The sequence below is a fragment of the Neofelis nebulosa genome, chromosome 15 (genome assembly GCF_028018385.1).
Source record: "Neofelis nebulosa isolate mNeoNeb1 chromosome 15, mNeoNeb1.pri, whole genome shotgun sequence".
Classification (NCBI taxonomy): domain Eukaryota; kingdom Metazoa; phylum Chordata; class Mammalia; order Carnivora; family Felidae; genus Neofelis; species Neofelis nebulosa.
In genome coordinates, this window is record NC_080796.1 from 66,874,187 (window position 1) to 66,893,337 (window position 19,151).

The window sequence follows — 19,151 nt, forward strand, 5'->3', positions numbered from 1 at the left end:
CTCACTCTGGCCTTGCAAGTAGGGATGTTACATGATCAAAACCAGGGAACGGAAACGTGATTCTGGCAGCTTTGAGGGTGGAGGGGAGCAGCAGAGGGAAGGGGTTGGAGGCAGGGAGGCCAGAGGCTGCCCTGGAAACTTCCTAGAGAACTTCCTAGTTTAGCGGCCGATCTCCGCCCCGGGGAAGGAAGGGGGTTGGGACTGTACTAGGAGCACGCGCTGGCACTTGGAGAGGAAAGGGTCACTGGGGGCTGTGCTTCTAGGGCCCAGGAAAGGAAAGAGTAGAGGCAGAGACAATGCGGGAGGGCGGGGTCCAGGGCTTGGGAGGCCCGGGTGCCAGCAGCCTAGTGAGACTGCCATTAAAGCGGCACCCGATCCCCCCACCTCTTTTGGCTTCTTGGTTGCCTGGGTGTACAGAGGAACAAATTTGTGGTGTGGACGAATTCCAGGCCAGTCATCCATCATCCACAATGAATACTCACTAAGCACTCATCACACACTCGGCGGCCTCACCCATTCCAAGAGAGAGTTCTGGAAGCAGGCCAGGGGTCTGCCCAAGGTGAGTTGCCAGATTCTCCCTTGAACTTTGCTCCCTCTCTTGCTCCGTTCCCCAGTTTTCTTTTAATTCAGAAAAAAGCAACAGCAAACAGTTCCCAGCCCCCTCCCTCCACCGGCCTCGCCCCTCCCTGCGGTTTGGCAGGGATTGCGCCTTGGCTGTCCCGGAGATTATCTAACGCCGCGTGCTAAGGGCCCAGCGGTCCGGGCGGGCCGCGCGCCCCCGGGGAGGGGGGAGCAGGGTCCCGCCAGCGCCCTCCCCCGCCCGGTCCCGGTCCCCGTCCCCGCAGCGGGAGCCCCCGGAGCCGGTGCCTGTGCGCGCGCGCGGGGCGCAGGGGCAGGGACGAGCAGATGGGCCACCAGCCACAATTTACCTAAGCCTCAGTTTCCTGCTCTGTAAAACGGGAGTCAGAGCACCCGCCCTCCTTACTGGTTTGCTGTCGGATGCAGGATAGGCGCTTGCAATGTGCATTATACGATACTAGCATTTAACGTTATTAATTAGGAGTAAAAGTGTGCTCCAGCCCTGCGTTAGGGGGTTTGGAGGGAGCCAGCAGGCGATTGCCTTTTCAAACATTCTTGCAACCCCGCGCTGGCTTGTCCCGACCAGGGGTTTGCATGTTGCCATAGTTTAGAACCGTCTGTGACACTGTTTTCCACTGACTCTGCGCAGTGCTGGAGGCCAACAAAAATAAAACTCTTTTCATGTTTTCAAAAGCAGCAACAAACAAAGCACAATAAAACCCACAAAAGTAGAAAGCCTTGCCTAATAGGCTTGTAAAATTCAAGTGGATGGATAGGACAGTTGAAAAGCGGAGACATAATACCAGGGAAGAAATTTTAGTGCAAAAGTGCTCTATAGAAGATACAGCCACGTTTCAGGGATTCCTTGACCATTTTCTTTCTTCTTTCGTTCTTTCTTCCTTCCTTCCTTTCTTTCTTCTTCTTCTTCTTCTTCTTCTTCTTCTTCTTCTTCTTCTTCTTCTTCCTTCTTCTTTTTAAAAATATTTATTTATTTTGAGAGAGAGAGAGAGACTGAACATGAGCGGGGGAGGAGCAGAGAGAGAGGGAAACACAGAATCCGAAACAGGCTCCAGGCTCTTGAGCTGTCAGCACAGAGCCCAACGCGGGGCTCGAACCCACGGACCACGAGATCATGACCTGAGCTGAAGCCGGAAGCTTAATGGACCAAGCCCCCCAGGCGCCCCCAGGCGCCCCATTTTTAAAAAAACTTGACCATTTTCTCCGAGAGCGTCATTGTATGCCACTTGGGAATGACTCAGTGGCACACTTTGTGACTCGGTCTTATCTGTCGTCACTGCCCCGGGGGTTTTCCACCACACCTGTGCTTATCTCCAAGCCTGCAAGGCACCTTCCAGAAACCTCCGCTTGCCTTGGCCGGCTCACCCAGCGGTCTGTAGGCTGCTTAAGGGCGGGGGCTGGCGGGAGACATCCTCGGAGCCCCCTGGGCCGTCTCACCGGAAGCCACAGACCCTGCCTGTACTTACCGAACAGGTGGGTGGGCGTGGCCAGCTATACGGTGGGGTGGGGCGCACCGCGGAGGTGGATGGGATCAAGGGCTCCTTTGCCTAAACCATCCCCTCTCTCCTTCTCTGCTTTCCACGGGGCGCAGCAGGGCTGATACCTCCCAGCAAGGTGAGGTTTCTGCTGGTGCGGCTGACTTAAAAGGAAACAATATCTAATTGTTGTCAGGCTTATCTTGTGATCAGTTTGGGTGACTTCCTCTTCCAATTAACTTGTGAGAATTCTTGAAAGATGTCGGTGACCCCTCTCCTGTGGGGCTGATGGTCACCCCTGATGCCTCTAAAGGGAGTCTGAGAAATCTATCAGACGATCGCGCCCAGAGGACTGGTTTTCACAGACAGAACTCGCAACCCTGCGGTCAGGCCTTCGGGTAGCTGGAAATTCCAAGGGGATTTCACTCCCGGAGCTGAGTTTTCTCACCTGAAAGACCGAAACTGCTGTGTCTGGCCTTTGCGCATCTCCCAGGGTGAGGGAAAATATGAACTTCTAAAATTTCCCGCTGGGAGCTTTCCTGAGGGAACATGCCAAGTCTGAGGCCTGGTGCTTTGCGCTCTGGTGACTGACAGCCGGTCAGCAAAAGGGGAGGCTGTGCCGGCCTCCCCCTCCTGTGGATGGAGGGGAGCAAGTCGATGACAGACGTGCACAGAGCTGGACTGTGGACCTTCCCACTCAATTTGTTCCGGGTCAATTTGCTAAATATTAAGTATCACTCTTAACACACGCTTGGAGCAAACCATTACGCATTGTTTTAAACTTTAAAAAAATACGGGAGATCCGTTCATATCACATCTAAACTCTCTTGCTTTTTATCAAGGAACCATGTTTTTCTTTCTGAGGGCCATGCGGCTCTGTGAAAAACTGGTGCTCACAGAGAAGGTAGATGGGAGGAAAAACAATCCGTCCTAGACCGCGCTGCTCTTAACCATCGAACCATTGTTAACCTGAGGTGACTGACATCCTGTGCAGAGGTTTGCACTGATGCAAAACGTCACCGATGTGGGGTCTACGGGAAGCCCGAACGCAGGACTTCATTTGGCTTTGTCTTTTGGAGGTTGCGCGAGTTTGGGGGTCCACAGCGGGGCTCGCGGTGCTCTAGGGAGCGCACGAGGCTCTCTTGGCCTCTGCCAGGCCACCTGAAGAAGACAGACTGCAGGGCAAAGGCCATGTGCCACTGGAAGGGGCAGTGGGCGGTGACACCCCAAGCTCATAGGATCTGAAAAAGAAACACAGACCTCTGGGAAAACGTCTGTGCATCTGGGTACCATGGGGCAACCACCTGAGATACCCATGAGCCGACTCAGCTGTACTGGTGGGCGCCGTGGGAGGGCAAATCCCAAATCCTGGCTGGTGGCTGGAGAGGGACTCCGGCATCCCCACCAGGAAGATTGAGGCCCTGCTGGGCTCCTGTAGCCACCGGAGACCCCGTCGCACGGCAGACCTGTCTGCGCTTACCGTGTCCTGAGAGCAAGCGGAAATATTTTAGGTTGGGGTCTGCTCTGAGGTCGGAGTGCTTGGGGCCTGTGGCAGTGAGAGGCTGGGCTTAGGTGGGGTCCGTTGGGGCCACACTTTACATCAGAGGAACAACTGAGACCGACTTGTGAATGGCAAGAATCACGGAGAGCCGTCTCACGAGTTACTCAATGAAACCTGGAGGAAAAAAAATCAGGCCTGGGCAAGAATGTTCAGCAGGCCACGGGCCAGACATAGGGGCGTTGGGGCCGGGGGGGCCGGGGGGTGAGTTGTCTTGGGTTTATTTTGGATTTATAGGAGAGATTTATTTGAAAAAAAATATTACAGCATATAAAAACTCCATAAAGTCTCAATTTCCACTCATACAGTGGGAGAGTTGATATAACGCACGAGGCAAGCGGGCTTCTTTTAGGGGTTGTTTAAGACATTTTCCAGGAACTGTAGCCCGAGTATCCCATTGGCTGCGAACGCACCCCTTGGAAAGAACCATGGCAACCTAGAAAGTTTCACTTGTCTTGCTTACGATTCCAGGCTGAGCGCTGACAGATTTTATGTGTGAGTGGAAAAGGTCGTAAACCCCGAGTTACCACCCCGCCCCTGCCCGCGCTCTCTCCAGAGCTGGGGGGGGGGGACTCACTTGTGCGTGTGGTTCCCGGGTGCAGACCAGGTATCAGCTACTGGAGGATGGCGGATGGCCGGGGTTTGAGGGAGAAATGCACGCACCTGCACGGGGTCTCCTGACTCCGAACCCGCGATCCTGCCCAAGTGTGCCAATGTGAAACCCCATCCACAGGGAAAAAAGGAAAGAAAATGCAGGTGGGTGGTGAGAACAGATTTATTGCGGGGACTGCTTAAACTCCTTGAGCACAGGTAACGTTGGAGGCCTCTCCAAGGTATTTGCACAAAACAACATGTGTTGGTTCCGATGATTCAAAAATTTAAAGCAGCTTCTGCGATAACGTGAGTTGTCAATACATCTAGATGAGAAATTCTAGACCAGCGAGTTTTCTGGGCGATTGGCTCATGAAGATTCAAATGGAGTCCCCTCCCTCCTTGGTAATCGGGCTGGAGGTTTTATGGGAGCGGGGCTCACCTACAGACTCATCACCGACCTGTCTCACAGGACAGAGGTGCCCTGAGTTACTGAGGCATGCCCGCACCCAGTGTCCGGCTCTGAGCTCTCTGTCATTGGTGTCTTTCATTTCTCTTCCCACTCGGTCTCCTCTGCTCTCCAGGGTCATAACTGTCTAAAATTTGGTTCCTTGTACTCTGTTTTTTTTCCCCTTCATTATTGTATTGTCTGTGTCCGTGTCCTCATCTGTGAAATGAGGACATGATTATACCTACCTGAGTTGGTGGTTGTACGGGTTAGATAAGTAATACATGTACAGAAATTGGAGTCAGGCCTGTCATGTAGTAAGTGCTCAATAAATATTAGCTGTTGATGTTGTTTGATATGATTATTATTATATCTGTTTCCTCCCGTTCTTCTCGACTTGGATGTTGGCAGAGTTTCACTTCTATAGGCATCGATTGTCAGTGGGAGTCCCACTTTCTTTTGGTTAGCAGAATAACTGAATCTCAGCAAATTTCCTGCTTTGGGCTATTTTTGGATATTTTCAGCCTCAGCCCCATTGCTGCTGATGCCTGAAGGACTCTTTGATTACTTCTGGGTTTGTGGCTTTGGGGGGGGGCAGTTGAGATGAATTAGATTCAGTTGAGCTATTAAGTGTCCAAATGTTGAATAAGGAAAGTGCCCCCGGATTTGAAAATAATAAAAGTGTATTTCATTAACAACTTTAATAGTCTGAACTTTCCAGTAGTTCACTTTTGCCTTATTTCCAATGAGTCTGAGTTGGTGAGGCATTTTTTATGTGCGGAGGGGATATTCTCTGTATCTTGGCATATACTGTCCAACATGGTGTTTATATCAGTAAAAGGGAACAGGAGTGTTTCTATTTATGATCAACTTCCTCCTATGAGCTTTGCGTGGGGAGCACCTATTCAGAGGTTGTCTACTTTCGACACCTTGTCTTTGTTGCAAGCCTCTCTGTGCAGAGAACAGGTGGTTCCCTTTCAGAAGTTTTCCATCGCAAATTCTTTATTTGTTTATTTATGGACGCATTCCTTCATTCATGAAGCAAGTGTTTATTGATGGCTCCCTCTGGGCGTTGTAGACACGGCCAGAAGCAAAACAGCCCCTGATCTACGGTCTTTACGTTCTGGTAGTGGAAACAAAAAAATCAACTCACGAATAACTGAGTGATCAGTCTGATGGTGATAAATGCCATGAAGGAGAACTGGGGCAGCAGACGCCGAGTGAGGCCGGAAGCAGAGGGTGTTTGTTTATCTAGAGAGGGGCCAGGGACACCTTCTCTGATAAAGCAGTGACTGAACAGAAACCTAAAGAAGTGGAGACATGAGGCAGGAAGGTGTCCAGGAAATGAGCAAGACGGGCAGAAGGGAAGTAAGTGCAAAGGCCCTGAGGTGAGAGATCATGTTCAAGAACATACTGAAGGGACTAAGATGCTCAAATTTTCAAAAGGCGGGGAGGGCTATGAAATACTTACACGGTCGGAGTTAAGCAGCTGGGGAAGAATGAATGTTCCAGATGACAATAAATCGCATATTTATGTTTATGTTTTAAAATACGCAGGACCAGAAGAAGGTTTTGTCTCCTTTGTCAAACCCGATTGATTTGAAGTGGCTGTTTGGAGCTCGCTGTGGAGCAGGAATTGGAATGGCGTCTCAGCTGACCGCGGTGATCAGTTAGCTGTGTCATCCATGGGAGCAAGTGTATGTGGGGGGGGGGGGGGGTCGGGTGGGATGGTGTGGAGGCCTCCTCTTTGCCATCCGGGAAGTCGGGTGGCTTCAGGAGAATGTGCCTCCCGGTTTCCAAGAGATCTCCTTGTCAGCGGACCCTGGCACGAGAGCTGGGAGATGCACCCCTAGTAATTCCTGCCCTTTCAGTCCTGACCATCCCCGCCCTGCCTTGAACTGACCTCCCCTCACGCTTGCACCCTGGGTGTTGACAGGTAGGGAAAAGAGGGTAGACAGAGGAAGGGCAGAGAGGTTCTCAAAAACTATTTGCATCCCCTGCAAAGTTTCTTGGGGGGGAGGAGACCAAAGTAAGGAAGCTGAGTTCTTATAGTTCATTAGGAAATGAAGTGAATTCTTGGAAGCACGAATCCGTATCTACGTCTGCTAGACATGAATTGTGTTTGCTCAGACACACACGTCTTCCGAACTCTGGTCTGCGGTCCCCAGAAGAGGTGAGCGCGGTTGACCAGTTCGCTTCTGGGGTCCTGGCATCCGGCAGCCTGAGGTCAGCTGGAGGAGTGGCCGGCAACGATCTGTCCAAAGTAGTTCGTTTCCGTGCCCTTGTTCCTAGGGCTGGTTTTCTTCCTCCAGGCCTCTACACCCAGGTGGTCTGAGAGTTGGAAGAGACCCCCCCCCCCTTCCCCAGGCCCACCCTCCCCTCCAATACTCACAGTCACTTCCGCCAAGAGCTACGCCTGGTAGTTTGAGGAACCAAGGTTTCACTGGGTTAAGCAGGCAGCCTTCCGACTCAAAGGGGACTGAGGCGGGTCAAGCAGGGCAGCGGCCACATGAAGAAAGAGCTGGATATAAAAATCAGAGAGGGGGACGAGGGTGCTGACCTTGGCTCAGCCCCATAGGAATGTGGAAAGAGGACAGAAAGATGTAGGTAAAGTAAGTCTCCAACACGGCTGTGCACGCAGGTGGGCGTGGAGGCGGCAAACACGACCCTCGTGCCTTTCAGGCTCTGGCCGCCAGGGGGCGCCCGAGTTCACGGCAACGGCCAGGTCCTGCCGGGTCTGGGTCCGTGGCATTCTGGGAAAGGAGGGCAGAGACTTTGTTAAAGGGAATCCCAGTAAAGTAACTGGGCCGAATCTGTGCTTCCCGGTGACGACGGGGACGAGGTTCTGTTTTCTAAACGCCGTGGCCAGCGCTCTGTGTCATTCAGGGGGTCCTGAAGAGGCGCTGTTGGTCCGCCCAGGGTCCAGCTCCGTGTTGAGCAGAGAGAGACACGTTGGACCATCAACCTTCTTTCTCCCTCCAACGTGCCCGCCCGCTTCTCGTCCCGCTCGGCCCCCTGCACGGATCCAAATCTGCCGCCAGGCATTTCAATTTTTAAGGTGAGTTTTTCCCACTAGAAGATAATCTGTACTGGGATCCCATCGGCTGCGCAATCAGCTCCCAACATGAAGGCGTCTTCTTTCTTCGCAGGGTGGACTTTCTTGAGTGGGAGCCCTCAAGCATCTTTAAACAGCTCTGAGCAGGTAGGGCGTGCTGTGCTCCCTTCTCTTGTGCTCCACGTGGCTTCTCTTTTCCCAGGCATCTTGCTGTCTGGAAAGAATTTGTGTCTGAGGATTGTTCTGTGCCAGACCAGACACAATTGAGATCTGTGAAGGGTCCGGCTCTCTCTCACCAGGCCACTGTGGGGCACTGGGTACTTTCATTTTCCCGGTTCCTTTGTCTGGACTATGGGGTTGAGGGACTGGGTGAGAGTCCATCCCACCCCCACCCCCCCCCCCCCCCCCCCCGCCCCAAGCAGGCACAAGTGCAGAGTGGCCCAGTGTCTTTACCTGTACGTGTGCATGAGGCGTTTATAGACTTAATTTTCCAGGTCGGCTCTAGGAGCATCCGTAATCCAAGAATCTCTTGTTAGTTTTAGACCTGAGAAAAGTTGGGTATCAGTTAGAGTCCAGTTGGAGAACAGAAGCCGCCCTAGTTACTTAAACAGTGAGAATCTAACATAAAGAATAGTTAACCAGGCATAACATTGTCAATTAGGTCGCTGAAAAGGCAGGAGGAGAACACTAGGTTTTCATAAACGTAGTAAGGGGCGCCTGGGTGGCCCAGTTGGTTGAGCCTTGGACACTTGTTTCTGGCTCAGGTCATGATCTCCCCGTTTGTGAGATCGAGCCCCGCATCGGGCTCTGTGCTGACAGTGCAGAGCCCACTTGGGATCCTCTCTCTCCCTCTCTCTCTGCCCCTCCTCTGCTTGTGCATGTGTGTGTGTTCTCTCAAAATAAAATTAAATAAATAGATAGATAAATAAATAAATACATGTAGCAATCACAGGAGACCCTACCACCCATAGGACTTAGGGGGACCAAGGGCAGAAGATGGAATTTATAAAAATTAGGACCTTGGAGGATTGGCCTGGTGGATCTGGGGCTCAGAGCTCTGGGGATAGGACACGACCAGCTGGTGTTAGTGTCTCTGAAACGGACACTGGGAAGATCGCTGTGTGGTGTTGGGGAGGATGTGGGCGGGCTGCACTTGCTATCGGGGGAAGGGACTGCTATTACCAGGGTGAGGAAACATTGCTGGGGCCTCCGTCAGAGCCACAGACAGAGGGGGAGCCCAATGAGGCAAACTTGCAGGAGGTAAATCCCTTCTTCCACCATCTCCACCTAGCAGAGCCTCACATGGAATCATCTGGAAAAAAACACAACTTCGGTGCGTGAAACCCTAGCCCCAGCATCGCAAAGGCGATTTGAGAGCTGAGAGACCATAGGCTAAAATCTGGCACAGAGTGCTTGACTGGAATGGCAGAGGGAGTCAGGAGCAGACAAGGACAAGTGAGAGACACCCAACCAGTTTTTTTGTTGTTGTTGTTTTCTTTCTTTCCTTTTTATTGCTGATATTCAAGACTCATAGGTTTGATGATCAACCACCAAGATGTCAGACTGGCTGCCTGGGGTAGGAGGCTTATGTGGTTCCTGCATGGTAAGAAGGCCCCATTCTTGACTACCGGTCTAGAGAGAAGGTTCTGTGGAGGCTAGCGAGGCACAGAGGTCTCTGGGGCTGCTCCCCTAACTTGAGAAGGCCATCAGACTAACTGCAAACAGGAGAGCTGCCGCCCCCTTGTGGACACCTGCGGTTCTGCAGGAGGGTAATGTGACCTTGCAGTTGGCTGGACTTTACCTGCTCACCTTGAACTCCAGGAATGACATAGGAATTGGCTAGGAAAAGTCAGTTTGATCCTCTGATGTCCATGAGGGAGCTGTCAGCACTGGTTCATGATGACGATGCCTTTCTTCAAAAGGGATGAAAGTCTCAACCGCTTTCAATCTGATCTGATCCACTGCTCAAAAGAACCTCATGGCCTCCCTGGCCAGCTATAGACACCCCAACACCCTAAAAGACAAGCCCATCTCATCTAGACATCTGCTCTGGGTCTTGCCGTGTCCTTTCAAGCAGGGCTGGGGACAGACTTTTTCTGTAAGGGACCCAGAAAGTAGACCCTTGAGGTTTGCAACCACACTGCCTCTGTCTCAATGATCCACTCTGCCATCGTAGCTGTGGATGGTAACGGAACAGAAGAGCAGACTGTGTTCAGATACAACTTTATTAGTGACACTGACATTTAAATTTCACATGACGGTCGCCTCTCGTGAAATGTTATTCTCCTTTTGATTTTATGAGATCGTTTAAAAATGCGAAAATCATTCTTAGGTTGCAAGCCTTCCAAAAACAGGCAGTGGGTTGGACTGGGCCCGTGGCTAAAACTGATTGACCCTTGATATACAGTCTTCAACAGTTTAGGTCCTTAGGTGGTGCCATTGTGAGCTCAAATCATTGAAGCGGCTTCTGCTCACCTTATTACAATTCCCGGAAAGTACCCGTGTACCTGCAGGATCTGGCCCCTGGGATCCCACAGGCCGTGGGGCCAGCCAGGTTTCTGTGGGAGAAACTCTGGCTGTAAATTCTACCTCTTTTTCTAGCGAGACGGGGAAACTTGTTCTTGCTTACGTGTGTGGTGCTGGGTTCCGACAAACTGGGGTGTTGATCTGAACCTAATACATAGTTTGAACAGTAGTGTAGTATTCACTGATCATCCCATCACTGATAAAAGGAATCACTCCAGATATCTTTAAGCAACACCCCTCCCTCAATGCACTGAAAATATGATGGGTTTAATGACAATGTGATTCTTACATGGTTTCCCCAGAAACTCAGTCTTTTTCAAAAGCAAGAGGCGGTGTGCTTCAACTTACATTCAATGTGTGGTTTCTTTTGTCTCTTGGATATTTAAGTTGGAGACTCAAATGGAGACAGGATACGTATGAGAAACTCGGAAGGGTTTTAAAGGGCTTTGTGGGAAAAAAAAGTTTAGAGCAGTGTTACCTTTTGGGTTACAAAGGGGGGAGTGGATCTACAGTTGTGTTTTCTTTGATGTACGGAAAGAGGTTCTGGAAGGAAAGCAAGAACTGAATACCTAGTAGATGTTGGGGAGAATTGGGGGGTGGGGGGAGACACCTGACTGCGCCTGTCCTTGTTCCCCGGATTGTGAGCCTTAGCAGCATCTGCCTTTTCCTTCTTCCCTCCCCACCTGTCAGCAGGACCCAGCTCTGCCAGCCTTTGAGGACACAAGGCTCCATAAGACACAGATGTGTGTGTTTCCAGTGAAGGAGGCAGGCATCGAAAGGAAAACTGGTGATATCAAGTGATAAATGCTAAACAGCCCGTGAAGGGACCCAGAGGAAGTGCTAATTACCTGTCTAGGAGCAGAAGAGGTAGGTATTCAATGGGCCAGAGGAGGAAGGGAAGGGGACTCCTGGCTGAGGACACAGTCTGTGCCCAAGCACAGGGGCGTGCTTGCAGGATCTGGGCAAGGTCAGGGTGACTTCTAGGGGCAGGGGTCGTGTGTGGTGTGGAGTGGGCGAGGACAGAGAAGAGAAGGGGAGTGGGGGAGATGAGGCCTGGAAAGTCAGTTGGGGACGGTGTGTGAGGAGGGGGGCAAGGACAGCATGGGGACAGTGGAGGCTACAGACTGGAGGCACCTTGGCTGGGAAATGGGGGCTGGACTAGGCGTGCCCAGAGTCCTTTGCAGGGCTGACGTTTTAGCAACTAGATCAGTGTTTGTTCTCTCTATGAAATCGGTGGACCCATCCCCCTGAGGCTCAGCCAGGTACACGTGGAGGCCTCTCCTGGAGGTCCTGCCTCCAGGAGGTGAGCAGTGCTCTGCCCTGTTGTCCGGGGGAGAACCCACTGCCTGGGCCTGGGAGTGAGTCAGTGGCGAAGCCAAAGCCCGCTACCCAGTGGGAAGAAAGATGAGTCGCTAAAGAAAGTGATGGATGTGTTCCTGCCTCCCCGCCCTGCCCAGATGTTCCGGGAGACTCTGGCTGAACCCTGGGGCACACCCACTGGGGCACACCCATCATGTTCCTGGCAAGAGTCGCAGGCTGGAGTGCTTCGCTACCTGGCTCTTAGCTGCTGCTGGCACAGAACCAGGACAGGATGGCTCAGTCCTTGCGAGGACTCCACGCTGCCCGGAACGGGCAAGACACCTCAAGCGGGTGCCCTGCTGTCACCGGCAGGATCCGAGGCAAAGATTTAGTCACTGAAACTTGGCAGCTCCAGGGCTGGGGCAGAGTACTTTTCAGGCTGATGTTCAGGGCGGATCTCTCTACTGGCAGATGAAATCAATGAGATAATGAATGTGAAAACACTGTGAAAAGCCACCAAACTTCTGGTACCCCATCCTGCTGCTGTTCCCTCTTCTGTTCCGGGGCCACCATTCCCCCAAGCTTCTTTGATTCCTCTTCTCCTTCTGTTGCCCTCACCTCACAATGTGGAACTTTGTTGACTCGATTTCTGAGAGGTCGTTCACATTCATCCCCCTCGATGTCATTTCTGCTGTCCCTGCCCTGGTCCAGGCCCTGGATTTCTTGCTTATACTAGAGTGATAAAGTTTATCTGTTCTACGTCCTCTTTCTCCTTTTGAATTATCAGCCCCGCTGCTACCAGACCATCTCGTCAACTCAGACCATATTCCTGATTGTTTTACTCTCGTCCAAAACGTTCAAAGGCGGCCAGTGGCCTACAGAGTGAGTGATAAACTCTGAGGTCCAGTATTCAAACCTCCCGGCTGGCCTACTTCCCTACGTCCGTAGAGATCGTCCAGCTTTTTGCCGTTCATGCTTTCACCCGAGCCCTGCAACCTGCCTGGAACGCCATCACTTTCAAAAGCCTCCTGACGAGTTTTTTTTTTTTTTTTTTCCCCTCCATTATTCAAGGTGCAAAGAGGGTGGTAGATAAATCATGTACGGGATAAGAAAGGTGGGAATGATTATACTTTAGATGCATCGAAGAATTTTTTTTTTTTTTTTTTTTTTTTACCGATCTCATTAATGGATTCATTTTGTGCAGGACACTGTGCTGTGGATGGGGGTGGAAAGGTTCACCGTGTATGCACTTGGGCAAAGGCATCTAGAGCTATGAGGACTAAGGATACACTTTCTCTTTTGCTTCCTCAGACAAAGCCACGGTTGCAACTCCAGCACTCGTGCAAAAATATCTGTGGGGTGGTGGTATCCCTTTTTGCTCTGGCTACTAGGAAGCCCAAAGGCAAATTTCACTCCCAATCACAGTATTCATTGGCTTATTCAAAAATTCACACATAACAGGTGCCAAGTAGGTATTCAGAGCTATGTTAGATCCAACTACGGGGAGCAAGGCAATGCACGTAATTTCTGCCCCCAGGAGGCCACTATTCATTCTTACCGTTAGCACATCTTCATCTCTGTTTCCTCTCCTTCTGATTTTGCAGTTTGTTGAATCTCTCTTTAGTTTCATGTGAGCTGAAATTATTTTCGGAAGAGGAGAAATACAGTCAGTATATAAAAGTAAAACTGTTCCAACGCTGTGAACGAGCTCTCCGATTTGATCTCTGCCTTCGTGGATTCGACGTTTGTTCTTTTATTGTGGGGTCTCTCCACAGGCCAGCTGGTCATGTCAACATAACTGACACAAAGTCTGATGTGATCATAGCAATCTTGTAGGGCCTCGCTCTTCTGTCTCCTCTTGTAAACTCGGGGTGACACTTAACATTCTATCACAATTAAAATATTGTCCTCAAGTTATTTTGGGGGATGATTTCCTCTTCTGTTCCCAGTGTATAATTTTAATTAAAAAAAAAAAAAACACAACATATTACAGGGCACCTGGGTGGCTCAGTCGGTTCAGCGTCTGACTTCGGCTCAAGGTCATGATCTCCCGGTTCGTGGGTTCAAGTCCCATGTCAGGCTCTGTGCTGACAGCTCAGAGCCTGGAGCCTGCTTCTAACTCTGTGTCTCCCTCTCTCTCTCTGCCCCTCCCCCACTTGCACGCTGTCTCTCTTTGTCTCTGTCTCTTAAAAATAAACACTAAAAAAATTAAAAGAAAAACCCTATTACAATACTGATAATACTCGTATGTCACCTCAAATCCTTTTTAGAAACTAGGTGGGGCATATTATGTAAATAAATTGGCGTTTGATAAACGTGGCCTAGCCATCGGAAGAGATGGGAGTGTGGGGCAGGGATGAGGGCTGTCCTCTCAGCAGCCACTCTGGTTTAATGTACTTGGTGGGTGGAGACGCACGAGGCCCCTTCCTTCCCTAAAACGCCCGGAAGTAGCTGGGGTCTTTGCTGCTGGGTTGGTAGAAGCCGTCCCTGCACCTGCTCAGCACAGAGGCGGCTCTCTGTGCTGGGAGGTGTCTGCCCGTGGGCCACGTTCTGAGCTGCTGAACCCCAGCACTGGGCGCCCCAGTGCTGCAGGGAGCTGTAGCCAGGCCTCCAACGGCTCCACCAGCCGTTGTGTTCAGGGACTTCTGCCTAAATCCACTGACACATTCGCTACATAGCAACTGCGGTGTGGTGGGCATAGGAGTCAGTGAAGCAGGCTCAGGATTTTAGCAGACCTCGCGTCTTCCAGATCTCTCTCTCCGTGCTGGTGCCTGGGGAGGTCACTCCTCGTGACCGCGACCGCTCCCCCTTCCCATTGTTGCCAGGCTCCCGGTATTCGGTGCGAAGTATCACGTGTAGATGTCAAAGATGGGGCTTGTCAGGGCCCACGGGTGAGAAGCTTGTGCAGGAAGCCTGCCATCTGGGGACTTGTTACCGAGCACGTGGGGTTTTTTTTCCGAGAGACATCCCTCCTCAGGTTGGAGGTTGAATCACGAGCCAGATTCCCCCTGAACCTCACTCAGCGCCAAAGGTGGTCTTCGATTCAGTTCAGCTCCGTTTAATTCAAGGCACATTCTCTGGACACTTGCGCCCAAACGCGAGGTACTGGGGCCACTCAGCAAAGCACAACGTGGTTCTACAGGTGCCCGTTGTCTGATGGTGAGGTTGGCGGTGACGAGGGTGGTGATAACAGCTCCTAGACCTCCTACTGGGTGCCTGATCCCATGCTAGGTATGTCGTGTTATTTCACTTAACATGCACAAATGCCGCCCCCAGTTATTCCCTTGATCCATTAAATGAGGAAACCGAGGCTTGAAGGGATGGCGGGACGTACCCAAGGCCACCATAAGTGGCGGAGTCACTGATCAGTCCCAGGTCTGTGAGGCCCCAGGGCCCCATCTTCTCACTGCTCAGCAATGCCACCCTCCCAGTCACAGGGCACAGCCTATCCGGGGCACCGAGACGCCTCAACTACCCAGCGACTAGACATGTCTAGGTCTAGACCTGTGCCATCTAGGTCTAGGTGCCATCACTAGACATGTGAACTCCGTCCGAATGCTGGCCTGACTCCTGTTAGCTCATGAGATGACGGCAAAGCCCGGACGATTTTCCTTGAGGAACTATGCTCATTCATGGGGAGGCTAGCTGGGGCCGTAAAGGATATTTGAACATGAAGTAAACCAGACAGATTATTAGGTGTTTCACATCCGTCCCTTCTATTAACTGTTGAAGAATATTATTCTTTTCCTTGTACAGATAAGGACTCTGGAACAGGGAGGGAGGAGTTGATGGACCTAAGCTTTAACAGTTTACAAATGTCGCAGCTAGGGGGCGCCAGGGTGGCTGTTGGTTAAGCATCCCTGGTTTCAGCTCAGGTCATGATTTCACGGTTCATGGGTTCGAGCCCCATATCTGGCTCTGCACTGACAGCTTGGAGCCTGCTTGGGATTTTCTCTCTCTCTCCCTCTCTCTCTGCCCCTCCCCTACTTGCGCTTGCTTTCTCCCTCCCTCTCCCTCTCTCAAAATAAATAAGCTTAAAAAAAAAAAGAAACAAATGTCACAGCTGGGATTTGAACTCACACCTTGGTGTTTCTCAAGCCCAGCATGTTCTTTCTAGCACACCCAGTTATGCCATGGGGTGGACTAAAACTTAAGAGCACTCTCTGTTTAGTCGACAAACATTCGCTGGGGCTCTGGCTCATGGAACGCATGGTGCTGGGCACAGTTGAGAAACACAGATGGGTCTGACCTGGGTCCTTCTCTGAAGGACCACACAGTCCAACAGGGAGATGGACTGGGCCACGTAAAGGATTCTAGACAAGATCCAAAGAATGCGGGGCCGTAAATGGTGCCTTTGTTAGCTGACTCCCCTCCCATTCCAGCAGCTGGTTTGGGATGGCCTCCTTCGCCCCAGAAAGTTCCGAGGCACCCGGTGCCCCGGTTCCTGAACGTGAGTGCGGGACCAGGGGGAGTCCTGGGGAAAGAGTCCAGGGGTCAGCAGAGTTCGCAGCCCCAGTGCTCCCCACCGCCCTGGTCTCTGGCCGCCCCCCGCCAGAAGACGGCCTTCTCTGTCTAGGCAGCAATGTGTCTGCTTTTCTTCCTCTCGCTGGAAACACACTTTGACATTTTTTAACAAATAACACAATTTTCCCTTTGTGTTTCCCTTAATAAGACACAGGAATGAGAGCAAGAAAAGGAAAGTAAAAAAACGTGTTCCTGTCATCTCCACTCTGCACCAGGACGTCCTTCCTCCCGCGCTGTCTCCCTCCCACTGCGCCGCGAGGTAGCCCCCGCCTCCCCTGTCCTCACTCCTCTCCCCAAACCCCAGCCACGAGCGGTTCATGAGTCTGGGGGTGGTGCTTCTGTGTTTCCGGCCGAAGGAAGGTCAGTCTGCCTGTCTCACCCCATCTTCTACACATTGCTACTTGGCTGAGGACAGGTGAGGGCAGAGAATTGGGACAGGCCCAGGGGCACCTCCTCCGTGAAGCACCCCCAGGTTATAGGGATCCTGTGCACCCTCTTGGGGCCCCTTATTCACTGTTGCTTTTTATTCATTGCCCGTGGTGCGCCTTCCTCCAACGACGGCAGCTTCCAGACCAGACTGGCCAGGGCCCTGCATTTCCCCCCGCTCAAAGCAAAGTACTAGGCTTAAGACACAGTCCCTGGATCTCTTGGAATCTGCTTGAAGTTGCAAGATCCCTGATGTTTGGAACAGCTGCCTATCTCTCAACGGGGATAAATGTTAAGTTTCCACACTTGGGGCCAAACACCAATCGTACAATTTGCAGTTGGAGATGTGGCCTACCAGCAGCTTGTGTGGAAGAGGACTGAGGAGGTTTTGTTAATAACGTACGCGGTCTGAGTCAACGGCGGCCACTGAAAACGCTAACGCCAAATCAGGCCGCGTCAACGGGTATTTTATGGCCACAGGAAGGAGAGGAGGCCCTGAAGCCACGGTCACTGCAAAGCTGCAACAGGTCTGGAGAGAGAGAGACTGGAGTAGGTTCAGAAACAAAGTGAATAGGACAGAGCAGGCAGCTCTTCGAGGTAGAATTTGACATCACGAAGGGCCAAGCCCCAAGCAGTCAATGGACCAGATGTGGCTGGCTAGGGAAATGAATTTGGACCCGATATAAACTTAACACTTGGACCAGATGAGCTTGAAGGTCACTTCCACCTTTAAAAGTCCGTAGTTTGGGGTGTCTCTCCTAAAGCCCGATTACGTCCTTTCCACAACCGCTCAGAACACAATATTTCTGACGAGAGGGACAATATGGCTGGTTCTTCATAAAGAGCTTCTGGACAGTGGCTTTGTGGCATCTTCTGTCATCCGAAAGGTGAAATGATAGCATTTGAGTTGAAAATGAAAAACCATGTGGCATGGTCAGGAGAATCTGTCAGGGGGAAAGCTGCCTGTCTACCTACCCACCATGTCACTGAGCTGGCCCAGGCCAGAGTGAAATGATAATGGGTCTGGGGCGGGATTCATTGAGCGAGGTAAAATAAAGCATAAAAGAGAAAACCCCAAATAAACAAGGTATATCTTTAATGCTTTGGACACTTAGCTACCTCAGCGTCTACACCTGGACACATTCTGCAAAACATGTGATGAGGAGCTGTTCTACAGCCCACCCCATTGTCCACCGTCAGTCTGGTTGCACAGACTTCAGACCGCAAAGGCCTCTCAGACCATTGCATATGGCGCCTTCGTCGCAGAGAGGAAGTACAGTCGCACAGGGAGGTGAACGTGGCCCAGCTGAGCTGGGAAATGGAAGTGAGGTCCCTGGATTCCTGACCCCCATGTGCCTTCACCTTTCCTCGCTCCCCCCACACAGCGAGCACGGCACTCATCCATCAGTGAAGTAAATGGCATCTGTTAATCACATGTATGTGCCGGGCTTTGCGCTACAGCTTGTAATGTGATTATAAGACACAGTCTCCATTGTGAAGGTACCCAGGAGCCCAAGAGCTGGGGAAAGACGTTCCTACCGAACATTTGTGAGTGATCTGTACCCATCACGCTGCCTGCCTTCCAGAGCTGCAAAGACCATTTGAGGGATTTGGGTCCCGGGTCAGATGGGACCCCACACACTTTCGGGATATTCTCTAAAAGGAATATTCTTACCACTAGTTACACATATTTCATGCACTCAAGACCTTTAGCGAAAGCAAAATTCGGTCGGGCATTTAAAACTATTCCCTATGATTGTATTTGCCCGACTCCATTTTTTTTCCTTGCCTGACTTCTATTTTATACATTATCCTAAGGATACTTGTAATCCATATTATTTTCCCACAGTCTGCCGGGGGGGTGGCAGAGAGGACAAAGGACAGGTGTCGGGGGCATGCCACTAGCCATCTGGGCAACATCAGAGAAATCTCCCAGCCCTACTAAGCCCCAAAGATTCGTCAGAAACAGTGGCTAAAACTGTGTTCTGCGTACCCCACAGGTTTGTTGTAAAGAGCAAGCAAAATCGTGTAGGGTGAAAGTATCCTGGAAAGTCTAAAGCAGCATTCAGATGTAAAGTATTAAACTCTCTGCCCTTTTCCCTTGTTTCCCTGAAGTCACATTCAGTGTTTGGCTTGGGTCTGCTGGCAGAAAGCACTTACAATGGCGAATGGGGTCAAGGCTTCCGAGCACATCCGAACAAGAGCTGCCAACACTATTTCTTTAAAAATAAGGAAGTGGTCCTGTCCTTGGAGAAGGGAATAGGGAGCGCTTGCAATGTGGCATCCCGCCTGCTCCCAGTTCACTGTGCCAAAGCGCCTGGCAAGTCCAATCTAGTTCCCTTCGGCCCAGGGATTGAGGGGGCCCCCAGAGAATCCCGCGGAACTGACCGTGCGTGGGGGGACTTACTCTGTGCTATTTTCCTCACCTGTGATATTGGGATAACCATTGTCTCCCCCCCCCCCCCATAGGGGCTGCTGTAAAGATTCAACGAGTTAACTGTGCGACCAAACCCGGCACGAAATAAAATGTTCGATAAATGTTAGCCTGCGTTATGATGTATTTATGGAGTATCCACTTGGGGCCGGGCCCCGTGCTGACCTCCTGGACTCCACACACGGTTGAGACCCCGTTGCTGCTCCCGGAGGGGCCAG

At 51.4% G+C, this 19,151-nt stretch overlaps 1 long non-coding RNA gene across 4 annotated transcripts; it reads left to right on the forward strand.

The window, feature by feature from the left end:
• Positions 1 to 1,909: 1,909 nt before the first annotated feature.
• LOC131496315 (uncharacterized) lies at positions 1,910 to 19,042 on the forward strand. 4 transcript variants are annotated; one of them, XR_009254430.1, is made up of 8 exons: positions 1,910 to 2,070; positions 6,227 to 6,331; positions 7,556 to 7,727; positions 7,819 to 7,871; positions 10,944 to 11,117; positions 14,692 to 14,780; positions 16,222 to 16,488; positions 16,638 to 19,042. It is a non-coding gene; the product is annotated as an uncharacterized LOC131496315 (long non-coding RNA). The 4 variants fall into 4 exon arrangements; XR_009254431.1 differs by having other exon boundaries at positions 10,941 to 11,117; positions 16,222 to 19,042; XR_009254428.1 differs by having other exon boundaries at positions 16,222 to 19,042.
• Positions 19,043 to 19,151: the final 109 nt, after the last annotated feature.